Source organism: Balearica regulorum, chromosome 2 (genome assembly GCF_011004875.1).
Source record: "Balearica regulorum gibbericeps isolate bBalReg1 chromosome 2, bBalReg1.pri, whole genome shotgun sequence".
NCBI lineage: Eukaryota > Metazoa > Chordata > Aves > Gruiformes > Gruidae > Balearica > Balearica regulorum.
In genome coordinates, this window is record NC_046185.1 from 10,344,775 (window position 1) to 10,364,442 (window position 19,668).

Genomic DNA, 19,668 nt, shown 5'->3' on the forward strand with positions numbered 1-19,668 from the left:
GCAAAGCGAAATTCAAGGTACTCATTTTTATCTTTTTTTTTATTGCTATGAAGTCCTAGGAGAACCAGAAAATCTGAAGACACGGCGTGTTCTTTCCAAGATGCTTTAGGCAGGACTGTTCCAAAAAGTCAATTTTAAGAGAGAGGCAGCATTTTTTGGAAGTGGGCCCTTGCCTTAGGAGTCAGTAACTCTGAAAACAGTGAAGCGGGCAGTTGTCCTCCTACAGAAAACACAGTGAAGTGCCCATCCTGCAAACACACGGGGGCTTAGTTGCACATGTGTGCGCGCGCTCGTAGTCCTGTGGATTTCAATCGGACAATTCTCACGTGAACTTCACTTTATTAATTACAGCTGTGGGAGCGAGGGATCAGCTCTCCGAAATCTTATTGCTTCCTCGTGCTGTTGTAGTTCGCTAAGAGTTTTATATTTATATTTTAACCAAAGTAGATCATATAAAAGAAATCAATTAAGAAACCTCAAAGAAAAAAAAGAGTGATGTTGTTAATGACGGGGAGTAAACCCACTGAGTAAGACACTAAGAGCAAAGTCTATATTCCGGAAACAAGCAACCAGACAGGCTTCAATTTAATTTTACTAACGATTGCAGAGTTTGATCCTCAATTCCTTGACAAAATGGCATAAAGGGAGTTTTTGAACTCCCCTGTTCCTTTAAGAACGCTCTTCGCCTAATTTCTAAGGTGCCCTGGAGTAAATCATCACTGGTACCCTGCAAGCCTCCCGCAGACAGCCATATAAATCTTGTGTTACAGCAAAAGAGAGGAGGAAAACCAGGTAAAACTAATTCAGGACTACCAGGTAGCCATGGCTGGTGGCACAGTGGCATTCAGGCAGGTTACCCTGCTGTTCCAGAGCTCAGGGTGCAATATCATCTCCTTCTCAGAGGGGGAAAATCGTACACTTTTTAACTAAAGCATCACTACGTAGCAGTAAAGCAAGGGAAATACCCTCGCCGGAGCAGCGAGGGAAGGAGAGGGCAGGGTTGAAGGCAGGGCTGCTGCTCAGACTTTCGAGCGCTCAGACTTCGGAGCCCCCCGGGCAGCTGGTGTTTCCAGGCGTTGCATATCTGCTTGCAGCCTCAGCCATGGGCAGGCTAAGGGTTAACGGGAGACGCAGCACGTTAACTGTATCTGTGGAGATTATGGCATGTTTATCCAGTGTTCAGATTTCCTGTCTGGGTGTTTGGATTTCCTGAAATCCCTGCTATCAGCCCAAGTGCTGTCCACTGAGCAGACCTTTTTCTCTCTCTCTCTTCCCCCCCCCCCCCCCCCCTTTTTCTTTTTCTTTTTTTTTTTTTTTTTAACTTTGCTCACATGGTAGGTTTTCCTTCCTGTTCTTTTTCCAGTTGTAGTGCCTCTGTCTCCTCACCGGTCAGGACATTTATGGATGCAGATCAACAATCTTAGGCTCCAGAACTCTGGGATTGCCGTACTTTGGATTTCCTTTTTTATTATTATTATTTTATTTCACTTTCTTTTATCTTTTTGTGGCAAGAAAACCTGAAGAAACATGCTCTTTTTCAGCTGCCCATGGGAGAATATGTTTTAGTCTGAGATGGAATAATGGCCTTAGGTTTGAGGACCAAATCTGGAATGGGAATTCAGACCGCACGCATCCTGGTGAGTTACGGCGCGTTGGGGCTGAGCGTGGTTGGTAACGACCAGCTCTGAGACAGGGACAAAGGCTGAGCGCGTCCATGCAATGTGGCTGCTGAGCAAACTGCAAAAAGCAGATGGGTGAAGCTGAAGTTAGAACTTTTTCCAAAAAAAAAAGCAACTGAAGTCCATTTTTAATTCCTAAAAATACACGCTGCTCTACAGCCCAGAGAATGTCTAGGTAAATGTTACTGTAGCAAAATGCGTAAGGCCAGATTCTGCGAGTCCTTCCTCATGTCAGTAACTTTTACTCACGTAAACAACCTCAGTGACTTTAAAAAGAGCTCATGTAAAGAAAAGACTTGCAGAATGGGGCCCACATTGAGTGAATTGCAATGTCTCAATCTCAGCAAAAATTAATCTTAAAAGAAAAATAAGAATTTTCTGAGTGTCTGTGCGTGTTTCCTTGGCCTTTTATGTTTTATTGTTGATCTAGAGTTAAGTTTTAAGAAGAATTCACGTGCCAACTATTTCTCCTATTGTCTCTTAAATAAGTTTGCAGTAGGAGTGAAAACGTATTTCATGCAGCAATGTTCCGGGAGGCCAGAAAGGGGCTTGCTGTTGTTGGAGGGAAAATGCTGAGTGCTATGCTGCTCTGAATGAACTGGAAAGCTGCATTCAGACATGAGGCTTAGCTAAGGTTTTAGCTTCATTTTTGGATGTGAGAGTCCATGATGGCATTATTAACCTGAGGTGGTTTTAGATAAAGGGCAGTCACAAATGCAACGAGTTGACCAGTCTCAAAATCAGTGACTCTGCATTTGAAAAGAAAAAGTCTTCTTTTCGGACCTCTTTGAAGCGTATTTCATTGCTGGCACCCACCAAAGGGGTGTTGGAGTAAGATGTGGAAGATAAAGCATCACTGCTGTTGCAACTTTTGTTCTGTCCCATAGCTGGAGGCTGTGGTTGCACTGAACATTCCTGAGCTGCTCCTTGGAGCTGCTCCAGGGATTTGGTTCTCTAATTTTAGGGAAAAAAAGCTTGATTCAGAAATTGCTTAGATGTTAAGAAACATCTATAGGGAAAACAGCTTTCTATAGTAATTTTACTTTAGCCCTGATTTTCATTAGACTACTGAAAATGTCCTGAATCCCAGTGTATAATACTGCACGTCAATCAAGAGACTTTAACATTTAAATTCTTGCAGTATAGCAGGAGACAATACTTTCCTTTTTTATACCAATAAGGGGAAAGAGTCATTTTCCAAAATCTTTGCAGAGCTTCCATATCTGAAGTTTTAAACTAATTGCCTGGTGTGCTGGCTTTCCTCATAACCCTTTGAATGTGATCCTGCTGCTCTTCTTCAAGTTTTTCTTTGGTATCAATGGAAGTTTGTGTGAGACCAGCCAGACCAAATCCATGTCTTTTCTGCCTGCAAGCCTTCAGGAATTCAGTTTTAATTACCACCATGGGGCAACGCTGAAACTGATGGTATTTTATGCGTTGAAATGTTGGTTCTTGCTGCGTACGTAGGTTTGTACTCTCATTGTAGGGGATTGATCCCCCAAAAATGAAAGGGAGGACAAGGAACCCCTCACCTGAGTTAGAGTGGACCGTGGTGCCCTGCCTTGCAGGTAACATGCGATTTGGTGGTCTGTGGTCACAGCTGACATTAAACTGGCTATAGCAGAAATGTAGTCCTCTCAAAGCTGGCAGAACAGTCAAAGTGTCACCAACGACCAGTGAACCGCAGAAAACACAGAGTGCAGATGAGGACTCGGAGGAAATACGAAGGCTTGTCTAGGTCAACCCAAATGTCCTAGCTTCAGCAATTTCATTGCTTTCCAATGAGCAGGATGCTTGGGACTGGATCAGTCAGGGGGTTTTCCCCCTTTTTTTGCAGGACTGTCAGAAATTTCTGGTCTCAGTCAGGTTGGAAATGCTGTGGGAATAGTTTTTCTGGTTGTATTTTGGTATTTCCTCTTCTGCTCACACCCAGACCGGGAAGTGCAGAAGCACAACCTTCGGCTCATTGTGTACATGTTGCTTTTTATAAACCTGAATTCTCTTCCCTCCCCCCCCCCCTTTTTTTTTTTTTTCTTTTGTTTTGTTCTGATAGCCCTCACATAGGTTTAAGGTTCTGTTTGATTTAGACTGTGGGAATTTTTTATACCTTTTCATATACCTATACCAAGCACTAAATAGTTCCTTAATAAGTGATTATCACATTAGTTTTAAACTATCTAAGTAAGTGCAATATTCCCAACTCAGCTGCCCACAGCCAATAATGTTAATGCACCAATATTCCCCGGTAGCTGTTTCTGCTGGCATCTGCTCCTGTGCCTTCAGCAGCGTGAGGACTAACTGGCCACCAAGACCTATCTACTCAGTTGCCCATGAAGAAATTCTGCAAAAGGTCTTTTTTTTTTTTTTTTTTTTTGCCAACCACCTGTACCATTAAACTCTAAGATTAAACACTTCATGCTTTAATGCTCTTTCCCTCCCTCTTTTTCCCTTTCTGCATCAGTGAGGAGGTTCGACCCATGTGCCCTCACTCCATGCGTCCAACCCATTCACCATCACGACTGCCAGTCCTCCTGCCTTTCTTCCTGTTGTTGGCAAGTGCGGATGAACAGTTTTGACAGGCACAGAGTCCTGCAGAGGTAACATCATATGCACGGTGATGTTTCTCTGCTCAGATGATAAATGGACCAGAGGAACTAAACCACTTTCACTGAAACTGTTCCCCACATCCAAAGCTTTTAGCCCCTCCTTTGTGCGCTATTTTGCTGCAAAAAAATACAATTTTGTTTCGTTCCTGAGCAAAGCGGATCACATTTGGATTGAAGCTGTTCCCTCAAGACTCTTCTAGCCACCTTGTAGAGTCTTTAATTCATCATTTTATAAATTAAAATAAACTTAAGATGGATCTCAAAGTTGGCCCATGGTGAAATAATTATCTATATCTCCACTTGGGTCCACTGTCATGAGCACTACAAGCACAGCTATGCCAATTGTGTTTGGAAACTGTCCCCATGTAGGAATGGGTTTGTTAGACAATTTTCTCCTCCGTGACTTCATAGTTCTCAAAAAAAGGAAATGCAAGCAAAGGAAAGTTAATTTACTTAACTAAAATCTCTGTAATTTAAGAAGATTTAAGTAGCAGCAATGGAATTACTGAGGGTTTGCAAGCTCTGTGCTTGTTTTGGGGTGTTTGGTTTGTTGTTGCTGTGGGCTCTAAGTCTCTCTCTTGGGCTTTGGGGAGCTGCAGTGCTTCAGAGAGAGGGCACGAGGTGGGGGAGGAAATGACCGTATGGTTCATTATTTCAGACACTGATTAGCAGCAGGGCTCAGCCTGGACCACGTATCGCTCTCTTCCCATGTGGTACCCAAGAGCCAAGCTCAGCTCCATCCATGGAGGGCGTGATGTGTAGCTCCTTGCTTGGTCCACCCCTGTACCCCAAAGCCGGGTTCAGCATCCCCTGAGAGGCAGCGACGCTTTTTGTGTATCCTCCTCTATCTCGGCTGGAGTTAACAAAATCCATCTGCTCCTGTGAGTCAGCAGAAAAGTATTCGGCTTTTTATAAGAGTTAAGGGACATGGGATAGGGCAATGTCAAAGAGCAGAAGTCTTCCCCCGGCTTGGCATTTGCATGGTGCGCTCGGAGAGGAGGTCGTGTTTTCAGTTCCCATTCACCAGACGAGCTGATTTACACCAGAGGAGGACTCGTCCCGTGGTGTACGTGGCCACGGCTGTCGAACAAGGCTCCTTTCATCAGCGGTAAACGCGAACAAATGTGCAAACGACAACAACCAGTGTGCACCGCGATGCGGCGGCTGCTAGCAGTTTGGAAAAGTCAAAAGAAAACTATTTTCTTCTCATCAAAAGCAAAATGAGGAAGCCTCCCCCCTCCCTTTCCGTCCCCACTGCTACCACCCTGGCAAGAGCAAGTTGAGCCGTAGGTATTTGTGTGGGGGTTTGTTCTCAGTGGTTAACCACATAACAATTTGAAGCATGTGGCTAACTCAAAAGAAACTGCCTTTAAACGTTTGCAGACTGTAATTGCGCGAGGAAGAGCGGAGCCCTGGCCGGGGGCTGCTGGCTGCCCCGGGGGCTGCGGCAGGAAGCCCTGACCATCCCACAGCAAGGTCCCGCGAAAGAGGAAAAAAAAAATTAAAAAATGATCTCTAGGAGCTTCTCTTCTTGCCAATGCTCTGCAGCCAGGGCCAGATGTTCCCCACCTCCTGTTTTGTGTCTTTATTTGGTGTGTCAGGACGAAAGACCCGTCAGGAAGCAAAACGGAGAGAAAAGGGGTGTCAATGAGGGGGAGGGTGTTTCCGCATGCAGCTTTCATAAATAAAGCCAGAGGAAAAAAAAACAAACAAATTGGAGAGGCTTTGCTGCAAAGCCGAGAATGCCTGAGACCATTGGGCGATCCCCGGGGGAAGCGGTGAAAGGTGGGTGGCACGGGGCTGCAGAGCCAGGCTCGGGGGTGACAGCAAGGGGTAACCCTGCTCAGGGTGGTAAAATGTCCTGGGCAAGCTCTTCCGTCCTCAAAACCTGAATTTGTTGGGCAGGAAGGAAAGGCTGGAGGGAGGATATGTGCAAATGAGAGGAGAAGTTGTGCTTGTGGGGGTAAAGATCCCAACACCCGTATGGTGCCACAGCGCTCATCATCACAGAGCCATGGGGCTTCAGTAACATCCAGTTGTAAAGAATTTGGAGCTTAAAGAAACCAATAAAACTGAAGATTGCAACATTTCCCCATGGGAGGAGATTCCTCTGAAACATTCTGCAAGGGATTTGTGACTCCCAGAGGTCACGGGCTTTTAATCCATTTCCAGTACATCCTCAGTCTGTGATTAGGAGAGCCACTCCTTGGTTACAAACAAACATGCTCCTAAGTGTTCATTGCACAAATAAAATAGTGCAATTAATCTTCTTCACCCAGCTGCAAGCCTCATTTGTAATTCATCAGGTGAAAATCTGCTCAGAAAAAGATCAGGTTCAAGACCATCTAAGGAACCTGAAGGTGCACAGGTCCATGGGACCTGATGAAATGCATCTGTGGGTCCTGAGGGAACTGGCAGATGAAGTTGCTAAGCTACTCTCCATCATATTTGAGAAGTCATAGAATTCCGGTGAAGTTCCCGCTGGCTGCAAAAGGGGAAATGTAACCCCCATTTTTAAAAAGGGAGAAAAGGAAGACCTGGGGAACTACAGGCCGGTCAGTCTCACCTCTGTGCCCAGCAAGATCATGGAGCAGACCCTCCTGGAGACTATGCTCAGGCACATGGAAAACAAGGAGGTGATTGGTGACAGCCAACACGGCTTCACTAAGGGCAAATCATGCCTGACAAACTTGGTGGCCTTCTATGATGGGGTTACAGCATTGGTGGATAAGGGAAGGGCAACTGACATCATCTACCCGGACTTGTGCAAAGCATTTGACACTGTCCCGCATGACATCCTTGTGTCTAAATTGGAGAGACATGGATTCGATGGATGGACCACTTTGTGGATAAGGAATTGGCTGGATGGTCACACTCAAAGAGTTCTGGCCAATGGCTCAATGTTCAAGTGGAGAACAGCGACGAGTGGCGTTCATCAGGGATCGGTACTGGGTCTGGCACTGTTCAACATCTTTGACAGCGACATGGACAGTGGGATCGAGTGCACCCTCAGCAAGTTTGCCGACGACACCAAGCTGTGTGGTGTGGTTGACACGCTAGAGGGAAGGGATGCCATCCAGAGGGACCTTGACAGGCTGGAGATGTGGGCCCGTGCAAACTGCATGAAGTTCAACAAGGCCAAGTGCAAGGTCCTGCATATGGGTTGGTGCAATCCCAAGCATAGCTGCAGGCTGGGTGGAGAATCGATTGAAAGCAGCCCTACAGAGAAGGACTTGTGGGTATTGATTGGTGAGAATGTCAACATGAGGCAGCAGTGTGTGCTTGCAGCCCAGAAAGCCAACCGTGTCCTGGGCTGCATCAAAAGAAGAGTGACCAGCAGGTTGAGGGAGGGGATTCTGCCCCTCTACGCCAGTCTCGTGAGACCTCGCCTGGAGTACTGCGTCCAGCTCTGGGGGCCCCAGTACATGGACCTGTTGGAGCGAGTTCAGAGGAGGCTACAAAGATGATCAGAGGACTGGAGCACCTCTCCTATGAGGACAGGCTGAGAGAGTTGGGGGTCAAGCCAATCAGCGCCTCTGTGATAACATATTTAAGAAGGGAAAAAAAAAACAACTTAGGGAGAGCTTTTGCAGCCAGACAGAGGTGTGAGAAGATGTGAGAAACTCTGCAGACACCAAGGTCAGTGCAGAAGGAGGGGCAGGACGTGCTCCAGGCGCCGGAGCAGAGATCCCCCTGCAGCCCCTGGAGAAGACCATGGTGAAGCAGGCTGTCCCCTTGCAGCCCATGCAGGAAGGATGAGGGGGTGTAGAGATTCCACCTGCAGCCCGTGGAGGACCCCACGCTGGAGCAGGTGGAGGCACCTGAAGGAGGCTGTGACCCCGTGGGAAGCCCACGCTGGAGCAAGCTCCTGGCAGGACCTGTGGACCCGTGGAGAGAGGAGCCCACGCCAGAGCAGGTTTGCTGGCAGGACTTGTGACCCTGTGGGGGACCCACGCTGGAGCAGTTTGCTCCTGAAGGTCTGCACCCCGTGGAAGGGGCCCAGGCTGGAGCAGTTTGTGAAGGACTGTAGCCCGTGAGAGGGACTCCATGCTGGAGCAGGGGAACGATGAGAGGAGTCCTCCCCCTGAGGATGAAGAAGCAGCAGAAACAACGTGTGATGAACTGACCATAACCCCCATTCCCCGTCCCCCTGTGCTGCTGAGGGGGGAGGAGGTTGAAGCCGGGAGTGAAGTTGAGCCCGGGAAGATGGGAGGGGTGGGGGGAGATGTTTTAAGATTGATTTTATTCCTCATTCCTCTACTCTGTTTTGCTTAGTAATAAATTGGATGAACTTCCTCTCTAAGTTCAGTCTGTTTTGCTCGTGACGACAATTAGTGAGTGATCTCTCCCTGTCCTTATCTCGACCCACAAGCGTTTCATTATACCTTTTCTCCCCTGTCTAGTGAAGGATGGACAGTGATAGAGCGGCTCTGGTGGGCACCTGGCCCCCAGCCAGGGTCAACCCACCCCAAGCTATTAGGAAGAAATTCTTTACTGTGAGGGTGGTGAGGCACTGGAACAGGTTGCCCAGAGAAGCTGTGGATGCCCCCTCCCTGGAAGTGTTCAAGGCCAGGCTGGATAGGGCTTTGGGCAACCTGGTCTAGTGGAGGGTGTTCCTGCCCATGGCAGGGGCGTTGGAAATAGATGGCTTTAATGTTCCTTCCAACCCAAACCATTCTATGATTCTATGTTTCTATGAAACTATCATATCTGTACAATCACCAGAATGGCCCCTGATCTAGGAAAGCAAATGACTTCCAGAGTGTGGCCTTAAGGTTGAAACCTCAACTTGCTTTGGAGAAAGGGCAAATAAAGCCTTGCAAGTCTTCTCTCTTGGTTACAGCAGCTGGAGCTGTGGCCTTCTGGCATGGAGATGGAGTTGGATTGCAGCTAGAAACCAAGCTGTGCTCCAGGGTCCTGGGAGGATCTGCAACCACATGCATTCCTCCATGTCTATTCTTCAGTCTGCAAAGAAAAGAAATCAGCTTTTAGTTAGTGGGTGAACGACAGCCCTGAGATTGCCACCTTCCGGCACCGAATTCCGATGTGATCACAGGCAAGTCACTTCATGGCACTACCCAGATCAGCAGCAGGAGAAGCATGGTTGGCTCTCCTTTTCTTCTTGTTCATCCCTGGAGTAGCCAGAAAAGAGCGTGTAAGTGGGAAATGCAGAGCACACAGTTGATGTGCTCCTCAAAACTACTGGGGCAGGAAGAGGGAGATATCTCCTGCCAAGGCTGGTGCAGCTGCATGCCCTTTTTATAGCAGTTGGCCAAATGCATAGAAAGCAATTTTTTTGTGGCCAGAACTGCCAGCCAGAGAGGCAGCAGGCTATTTCAGGCACTAGGACAAGCCTTATGGTATCTAGATGCAGCATAACACCAAGCTCTTACCATAATACTATGGTTCCATAGAACATAAAAACACCTGAGCCAAAGCTTCAGGTGTTCGTCTCCAGCAGTGGCTGACCTATGTGTAGGATGGAAGAGCTGAACAAGGAGGACATGTAGTGGTATTTTCCCAGATTATCGTCACAGCTTTCCAGGGTCTCAGCTGGAGGACTTTCTGAGTTAGAGCTCATTCTTAGGATGTACTTGTCTTGCAGATGCTTGCAACATGGATTTGTAGGCTTTTTAGCTGCTTAAACCAATAAACATTTTAAGGATCCATAAAAAAAAAAAGGCTAATATGGGTACAACAAATTGTTAGACAAAAATAGGTAGACAAATTCATGGGAGAAATTTTGTCCTGAATTTACAGCTATTAAATCATTACTGACAGTGAGGGTTCAATCCTAGTCTCCTAGCTGATTTATAGTAGTGCTAGAAACTGAATTTAGTGGAAATATTCCAGATTTATTTGTGGGTAAATAAAATATATGCCAGCACCATGGAACTCATACGTTTATTTTATCTAATTTAGTGTTGAACTATATCGCTACTTTCCTTCTGCATTTTAATCCAAGCAGTTCAGTAGTGACCCAAATTAATATGCTTACTGATGTAATCATTTACGTAATGGTATATTTCTCATAAAATGTGTAAGACTGCATTCTCTGCTGATGTGGGATCCTGGCTCCATCCATCTGATCAGAGGCAGGCTGCAGTTGCATATCATTTACTAATTATTTCAGCAGGTGTCCTTTTATTCCTGTTCATAATTAGTAGCTGAGTACTTAGTAAAGCTTGTCAGGATCAGAAATTCTTACAATTCAGTAGTTATCTATATTCATGAACAAAGAGGATATCTACCTTGGTAGAATAATTTCTGAGGATATTTTATTAAAACTAATGGGTATCATAATTCTACATTAAATGTAGAGCTTTTAAATTATGATCAACCAGCAGGGTATAATTCTGATCTTACGCTTGTCCTAAATTAATGTCACAATCTGACTCCAGATTAATCAATGGTAAGATAGGTCTTAGCCAAAATCCCAGATTTCATGGGTCAATTAAACTTTACCATTTTTATTTTCTGTGTTTATGAAGTTGTGGTTGAGAAGGAGCTATCATGTTCACATGTTGACCAGGATGGGGTTAGAAATCTACTTCTGACCCAAGATGATCTCCAGCTGGTATTTGTTCTCACCACCTAGACTTACAAATAGGATTTGGCTCAGCTGAAACAAATTTCCTTGCCATTGAGAGTTTTAGACTTAAAGGTCAGCAGCAGCAGCAGGAACAAGGATAAAAAGGTGATTGTAAGTTATGTTTTACTCCTGTAGGCTGGAGCTATAAGACAGCCTGTCTGACACCAGGTCTGAATTAGAGAAATTGCATAACTATTGAGATTTCTGTTTTTCTCCCCAGAGTTCCTAGGAAGCTCCGGACAGTAATTATGCTGTCCCCCCTATAGGGTGGTATATGCATGTGGTATATCATAAACTTCTATGTTTCATCCTTTCCATTGCCTTCAAACACAGAGAACAGCCTGGCTGTTTCCTCTTCAGCTGGAAACCTCCTTGCCCCAAGAATCATTTCTAAGAATAATTCTGCCTATTTTAAGACTGTTTCATTTCCTGAACAGCCAGAAGGCCCTAAGCAGCTGCTTCTCAAGGCTGAGATCTGCAATAGGTTCATGTCCTGTGAGTTGTATTGGCAGTTTCCTAAGCAAAGTCCTCCAATCACTACAACTTAAGCAAGAGAGTTAGACTTACAAGTAAACTCCTACAATAGATTTGCACCATTAGACAGATCAGGCACAAGAGGGAACATGACCCCAGCCAGTGAGACCAGGTTTAGACTGACCCTAAGGAAAACAAGGAGACTTAGACAACACTTTTTCATGATGCTGGAGGATACCTTATCATTTAAGAGAATATTACTTGTGTTGTGATTTACATCCTGGGAGAAAAAAAAGAACTTATATGATGGAAATTTAGATAATTTAAATGGAGTTTAAATAACGTGTTACTGAGAATGCTGCAATATTTGTAGCCTGGTATCTGTGAATGAGGCTGATTGATGTAATTGCACTGTGTGTGCACATGTCCCTCCAAGACTTTGAACCTTCCTCCTCAAGATGGAGGAACAGAGGTCTCAAGTGTTCCTACACATTTTGTAAAAGCAGGCAGATGGCTAGAAGAAAAAAAAAAAAACACTGCTTGTAACCTCTGCCTACGTCCTCCTCAAGGGAAAAGCTACAATTACTGTGACACAAAAAGAGAATTTCCACAGGAGTGCAGCGCTGTGCTCACCACAGCCTGGGGGAAAAGCTTCCATGGGCATTTTCCCTTCAGGCTGCCTGTGTGGGGTTTCACCTTTCCCAGGTCCTCTTGGCGTTCATGCAAACCTGCGTGTGCCAGCATGGCTTCAGGAGCAACAACAGCTAGGTGAAAGACACCTGTTGTTATTTATCCCAGTACTTAGATTCTCTCTCCTTGGGAGAAATACTTTCTTGCAATATCACTGGCCATTAAACCACCACGTTAATCTGACAAGCGTTTCCTGAGGATAATAGTAACCTGACATCAGTATTGCTTGCATACTAGTGCTGGCTGCTAGTACAGTGGCAATGTTTTGCTTGGACAAGCAGTAGCAGGAGAGGACCCTGTTTGCTAAAGCTGGCCATTGTAAATACAAGCTTAAATCAGTAATTTTCAAAAGCTGGTTGCCTAAAATTCAGAGCCTTAGCTCATACCAAAGTCCTGGATAAATTATTTCAATGTCCTTTTGAAAGTGAGGTCAGTTATTTCGGTCCACTGATTAGGGTTTCAGTAGACAAAAGTTCAGCACTTCCTCTTGAGCTTCCCAGCGCAGGGCAATGAATCTCAGTCCTGAGCTGTGGAACATTTGTTTTTATAATTCAAGGCTCTTTCTAAATAGAAATCATCGGCTGGGCCAGACTGTTGAAGACAAGTCAATTTGCATCTTGGAGAAAGACACTGGGGTCCCTCCAGAATATGAACTTAGATGGCAAAGAAACTCAGATCCCCAGAAAGGACCACTTAGTGCTTTCGCTCCTTAGCACCTCCAGCCATCTGCAATGTATATTAGTTTACCAGGTTTAACAGGAGATGAGTGGTGGTCACAAAGAGTCTCATCCAGCTCCTACTCCAGACACAAACTGCAGCGGGCTTTCCTCTGGTTCCCACAGATACAACGCAAGGGAGGAGGAAGGACCACAGTGACCACGTAGCATCTGCATGGACGCTGGCAACACCCTCTGGTTTCAACAGCGGTTATCACGAGAAAATATGTTTCTGCTTTGTCCTTTCCTGTGCATGACAAAAACAAACAAGATATTTGTTTCCCAAAAAGGAAATAGGTTCATTCTGGAATGCACTGGGCAGATCAGGTTCTTCTATGTACTGAAGGATACATATGTGGGATTTCAACATTTTTAAGCCCTCCCAGGATATTTGTGCAATATTAATTGTGTCAGTTACTGCACTGTTTTTGCAGCAAACGGTAAACCCGATGTAAGGAAACCAGGCCTCATTTGTGCTGTTAATGTAGTCTTTCTTAGAAGCAGAAGCCATTTGCAAGACCATAATTTCCCTCACAGACACTATTTTTAATTGGGGAAGAGTTTTCTCGGAGGAGTAATAGTCTTACTTCTGTTGACATCTGCGCAGTATTTTCCTGATCGGGAGATCAAGAGAAAGAGGATCCGAACAACTGCTTCTCTAAGTAATAATGAACAGAGAGCTGTGCAGTAAATCATAATGTGCAATAAAATAAGAACCAAAATTTGGCTGGAGATTAATGACTGGAATGGGACTTACTGAATTAAATTGGATCAGATGTTCCCTGGAAAAAATTCTTAGATTCAGTGCTCTATGGTTTTGGTTTTGTTTTCACAAAGGAAGATTTAGCTTCATTGTTTTGTAACTACTAACAATTTCTAGGCCTGGCAGAAGTGGAGCCTCCCCAGCACGCAATGCCACTAACTGCTCAAGTATCATAGTGGCCACTGCGTTTTTACGAGACATGAATGGCTAACTTTAGTTCCTACTTCCAGGGGTAGATTGATGATTACAGGTCTGCTATACAGACAGATACCCCTGAAGTCTCGAATTTTTGAGATCAAAGCCCACTTGCACCTCTTGTGTTCCTTGTTAGGTAGTTTAGGTGCCTCCTTCTTACTGTGTCATCTTCTATGAACCCACTTTTAAGTGTCCAGCCTTCCAGATGCTGGCAAAGAAACATATGGGCAGCTGACTCACGCTTTTGAATTTTCCCAGGGACTAAGGCACCCAACACCTACACTCGGCTTGGTGTTTCAGTGCCAGATTTGCTTGTGACTCCAATCTCAAGCAGCAAAATGTTTGCACTTCTAGCACTCTTCACTGAAGACACCAACTTAAAACTGTAAACCAGTGTTGGAGACTGACATTTGCTGTTGGTGTTGGTGATTTTTTTAATCAGTTGTCAAGATTCGACAGACTGGAGAGGTGGGCCCGTGCGAACCACATGAAGTTCAACAAGGCCAAGTGCAAGGTCCTGCACTGGGTTGGTGCAATCCCAAGCACGACTATAGGCTGGGGAGGAATGGATTAAAAGCAGCCCCAAGGAGAAGGACTTGGGGGTATTGATTGGTGAGAAGGTCAACATGAGCCGGCAGTGTGTGCTTGCAGCCCAGAAAGCCAACCGTGTCCTGGGCTGCATCAAAAGCAGCGTGACCAGCAGGTTGAGGGAGGTGATTCTGCCCCTCTACTCCGCTCTTGTGAGACCCCACCTGGAGTACTGCATCCAGCTCTGGGGGCCCCAGTACAAGAAAGGCATGGAGCTGTTGGAGTCCAGAGGAGGGCCACGAAGCTGATCAGAGGGCTGGAGCATCTCTCCTATGAGGACAGGCTGAGAGAGTTGGGGTTGTTCAGCCTGGAGAAGAGAAGGCTACAGGGAGATCTAATTGCGGCTTACCAGTACCTGAAGGGGCCTACAGGAAAGATGGTGAGGGACTGTTTATCAGGGAGTGTAGTGACAGGACAAGGGGTAATGGGTTTAAGCTGAAGGAGGGTCAATTTATATTAGGTGGTAGAAAGAAATTCTTTACTGTGAGGGTGGTGAGGCACTGGAACAGGTTGCCCAGAGAAGCTGTGGATGCCCCATCCCTGGAAGTGTTTAAGACCAGGCTGGATGAGGCTTTGGGCAAGGTGGTCTAGTGGAGGGTGTCCCTGCCCATGGCAGGGGGGTTGGAACTAGATGATCTTTGAGGTCCCTTCCAACCCAAACCATTCTGTGATTCTATGATTCTAAGATCCAGACTCAGTTCATGAATGTATCAGAGGAAGGAAACCAAAACTGCATAAATTACCACTGATCATACCAAAACTTTTGCCCCCTTTAATTAATTTTATTTGCTGAACTGAAAGTGAAACAGATCCCTAACATGACAAATAGAAAGACCCACCTCGGTAGGCGTGATGGTGAAGATAACACACATACCTGCCTTCTCGCCTGTTCTCATGCACCTGGCAGCTCTGCAGCACTGAGTTTGGCGGCTTTACCTTATTAACTCAGTTTCCTTAGGCTTTTGTAAATAATGGACTTAACAACAGTTGCCTAGAGCCAGAAGAAGAACAGCAAGGCTACATTATTAAAACCCAGAATGCAATACCATTTTGAAATTCATCAAAGTGCTCAGAACAAATTCTCCAGAGATTGGGGGCTTAGTCATCCCAGGTTTCTCCAGCTCATTTAGATAATTGCCCCTTGAAATAGTTGTCTTTCTCTTTCTTTTTTTTTTTTTTTTCTTCTCTTTTTTTAACACTGGCACTTGGCAAGTGTTCACTGAGCAGGCAGCTCAGCTCCACAGCTGCAGAAGGGCAGAAGAAACCTCAAGATATCCACCATGCACCTCTCTACTTTCTGTAACGCGAGACAACCACATCAGAGTGCATCCAAAACAGTTATCTCACTGTCACTTGCTGAGATATTAGCAACTCATTAGCCAGTTTACCTAATACATTGGTAAAATTCATTTCTTTGTGATTTATTAAATATTAGGAGATGTTTAGAGAGTGTAATGTATGAGTTATTCAGTATTTTTAACTACCATCGGGGCCTGGAGACACTCAGTCTCAGTGCTTCCCCACCCTCCTGAAAACTATATGATTTGATTGCTTCTGTCTCAGCATAAATTCATGCTGTCACCATGAAAGGCAGTCCAAGTATCATCACGTGAGCTTGATCAGGAAACTGACACGAATGAAGATGAAAAAAGAAGGTTATTTCTCAGCTGCATCATTCTTCTCTTAGTATAAATATAAAACATATTACAACATATAATTTTATTGAATTTTATTTGTGTAACTTCTTCTATCCAATAAAATCTAAACATCATTGCAACTTCCCATTAAATTGCCAGTAAAAAATATGTCAGCATCTATGGTAGTGCACCCAATAAGTGGCATTTTCTGGGCCTTTCTATCACATTTTTTTAGTTTTCTTTTCTTCCACCTGGACCCTCTTCTTGAATGCATAATTAGAGGTACGGTCTTTGCCCACGGTATGGTTCAGGCAGAAATAAGAAGGCCCTGCTGCAATACACTCAGGGCATGCAGCATCTTTGGGGTAGGTGTCTACCTCTGGCCTTGACACCCTACTCTCTCTCTTTTAGTCTCTTTAGTAGAATGAAAGAGACAGTTTAGGCTGTGATTCATCTGACCTTTGTAGACATCTACTTTAGTATCTCTCCTTCAAACATCTACTTTTGTAGGATGAGGTGAGCTGCAACCTAGTTTCAGTTGTCTGTATCATCAGTAATGATAAAGGGAGCCTGGGGTGAACAGCCCAGGCAAAGACACTTTGTCAGATACATCTCACTTTTACAGTCTAAAAGTTGAGTCAGAGCTCACTAAAGTGGATGTAAAGAATCCCATTTACATGGACTGAGTTTGGATCATTTTAAAGGCTCTGTTCTGTCACTTATTTTGAGTTAATCTATATAGATAGTCCATATGATTTCAAAGAGCATGCTCATGGATCTGGGCATGACTCACTGTAGGGGTAGGTACAGACATGATGAACAAAAGAAAGACTATTTAGGAACATCTTTGTATTCCTGTATTAAGGTTTCTATGTGTCTTGTATTTTGAGATATTCTGTAGAGATGCTTTGATAGTTGTGCACTCTGCTGAAGGACAGGATGGCTAGGAGTATTCTAGCAGCCAAAATACATGACATTTTCACAGGGCTCCTAACTAGAGCAGTACTGCTTGGCACAGGCTGAAGGCATGAAAAATACAGCACTTTTACTTTGAAGGCAGAGTGGTACCAAGACAAGAGGGGTTGGCAGAAGGCACTGTAGAGTCATCCTTGTGATCAAAGATTGGCTCTGTGCTTGAGACCCCAGACTGAGATAAGCACATTGGGCTCTGTTTGTGGCAGAAGCCAGGCTTTGATCACTAGGATATATAGTCATCCTACAAATATATATATGAGATATGTTCATTCACTTCTGTGAAGATGTTGAGACTCAAGGGCAATGCAAGACCTTATTAGTGCCTGGGTTATCAATGAGGGCTACAAGCAGGAGGTGTGCCACAGAAAAACTGCTGTAGGAAGGACATGGAAAGTTCATACGTACCAGACTTTTTGTGCAGAGACAAGTTGATTGTCAACACAGCTACAGCAGGTTTAGTTTCAAATTTTTATAATGACTTCTTCCTAAAAATACATTCAGCAAACGCTTGATATTGAATTCAGCCCACAATCAGTGGCTATTGAGAATGAGTGGGGGCAGTGACAGGAGGACTAGATGTTGCATTCAGATTATATTATTAATCTATTATCCATATACCATGTACAGGGTATTTTGCTATAGACTACACATTGAGTAAATAATTAAGCATTGACTGACCTCACAGAGGAGGTGGGAAACACTTTCATGTGTAATTAGCCCCTCACAGTTTTCATAAATGGGTTGTAAGTACTCAAAAACTCCAAATCTTGGACTGCGAATGGCAGCCTTGTCATCAAATATAAAAAAATATCCTTGATGAGATCAGTGAAAGCTCTCCAGAGGTTTGAAGCCAGGCAGCACACTCTGATTAGCTGCTGCCTCCACAAAATGAAAATTCTTTCCTGCACCCAAGAAATAGCTGATGGATGTAGTCAGAAGTAATAAAAAGGTCACTCTTAAGTGGATACAAGGAGATTTAAGTCACAATACCACCATCCTGAAGCCCTTAGACAAGTAACGAAAGACAGGCTTCAAAGACTAGAGAGTCCTTCAGTCTAAATACTTACACAAATCTCTTTGTCATATATCTATTTAAGAGTCATAAGAAAGACTCTTAAAAAGACTCTTAAAGAAAATTCACCTTTGAATGAGACTGCAGAAAATTACCTAACAAGTACGCTTAAGCCCTCTGCCCTCTATAGCAATGTCTTGTAACTCCATACACCAACAGTGTTGATACATTACAAAACTGTTGAGTCTTAGAATCATCATATTTTGCAGCATGAATTCCTAAACCAGATTTAAGCTGTCTGATGCAACTCTCCCATAGCACTTGCACAGCCCAAATATCCTATCATGATAACTTCATAATCATATAATGATCATGTCATCAGATGAGGGTGGAGAACTAATTTCTGTTCTAACAGTAATGCCATCTCCTGAAACTAGATTGTTGTTTAATCAGCTGTTATTTCTAAGAATACTGTCCAAGAAACTATCTGAATTTTTAAGTTGACTTTCCATACATATTCAAACACATGGGTATTTAAAGATAAATGGAAGGAAGCTCGTAATTTGCCAATATATTTAAAAGTTCAGTGGAATGACCTGAGGATTAATAACCCTTTCAGCCTGACATCAATCCAGTGTAAAACACTGGAATGGGTAATTCCAGGTACTATTCATAAAGAATCAGAGAAAAGTACTGCAATTCATGCCAATCAGGATGGAACTAAGGAAGATGATACATTTTATTTCAAGAAAGCTATCTTGATATTTCTTGAGGTTTTACATTTTCCTGAAGAAAAAAAATCAATACTATTAATGTAATACTTACGAACTTTGGTGGAACTTCTGGCACCAAACAACATTTTGATTAAGAAATTAGAGTTACCTAAAGTCATCACTGTAATTATTTAATAGATTAAAAACTGAGCAATTGACATTTCTCAGAAACCATTATAAATGGGGACTCATTATCAAGAGGCTGTCAGTCAGCTCTTCAGGGTCACTCTTGGGCTCTATGCTGGGTTTGACATTGTAATCAGCAACTTGTAAGGGAAACAGAATTATGGCTGGGAAAATGAGCAGAAGATGAACGGGGCAGTTGTAAACCCCGAGCAGAGCCGGCGGTCAGTGTGCAGTTATCTGACCATGCAGTAACGTAGGCACCAGTGCACAAGGTGAGATGAGACAGAAAGAGAAGTCACAGATGTTGTGACAAGAAATGCAGTCCTGGTGGTCACCAGCCTCTGGTTTTTGCTGAGTAGTGCCTTTCCCTGCCTTGAGTGCTCAGACCAGGCAATGACCATGCAATGCATTAATGTATTGAGCCCTGGGATTCCCAAAGGTCAATTACAGCAACTCCAAAGAACCTGTTCAGGTCCTCCTGCAATGACAGCTGTGCATGGACATCCAGGGTAAACCAGACTATTTAACAAATACATACATATACTCCCTTATTTAGTGCAATTCAGTGATGACTTTTCCATTATTACTTCTTTCAGGATTTAGCGCACGCCTATAAGCATGCTAGTATTTTGATGGTGTATTTTTATGGAAGCACTGGAAACACATAGAGCTAATGTATGAGGTCAGGATGAAGCTTCTGTTGCTTAGGACATACTAAAATCAAGTCTGAGGTGACTTGTCCACAGAAAAAAGATCCTCGGATTTGCTTCACTGAAATTTGTTAGACCATATCCTAATAGTGTTATCCAAATCATAGATCAGGGCAAAGCCAAAGAACATGT

At 44.2% G+C, this 19,668-nt stretch overlaps 1 protein-coding gene across 1 annotated transcript in view; it reads left to right on the forward strand.

The window, feature by feature from the left end:
- The first annotated feature begins 1,387 nt into the window (after window positions 1–1,387).
- Window positions 1,388–19,668, forward strand: part of ASAP1 (ArfGAP with SH3 domain, ankyrin repeat and PH domain 1) — a 161,789-nt gene continuing 143,508 nt past the window's right edge. Inside the window, exon 1 of the mRNA XM_075743314.1 lies at window positions 1,388–1,637. The gene's annotated coding sequence lies outside the window, so the exon portion shown is untranslated. The remainder of the gene's footprint in view (window positions 1,638–19,668) is intronic.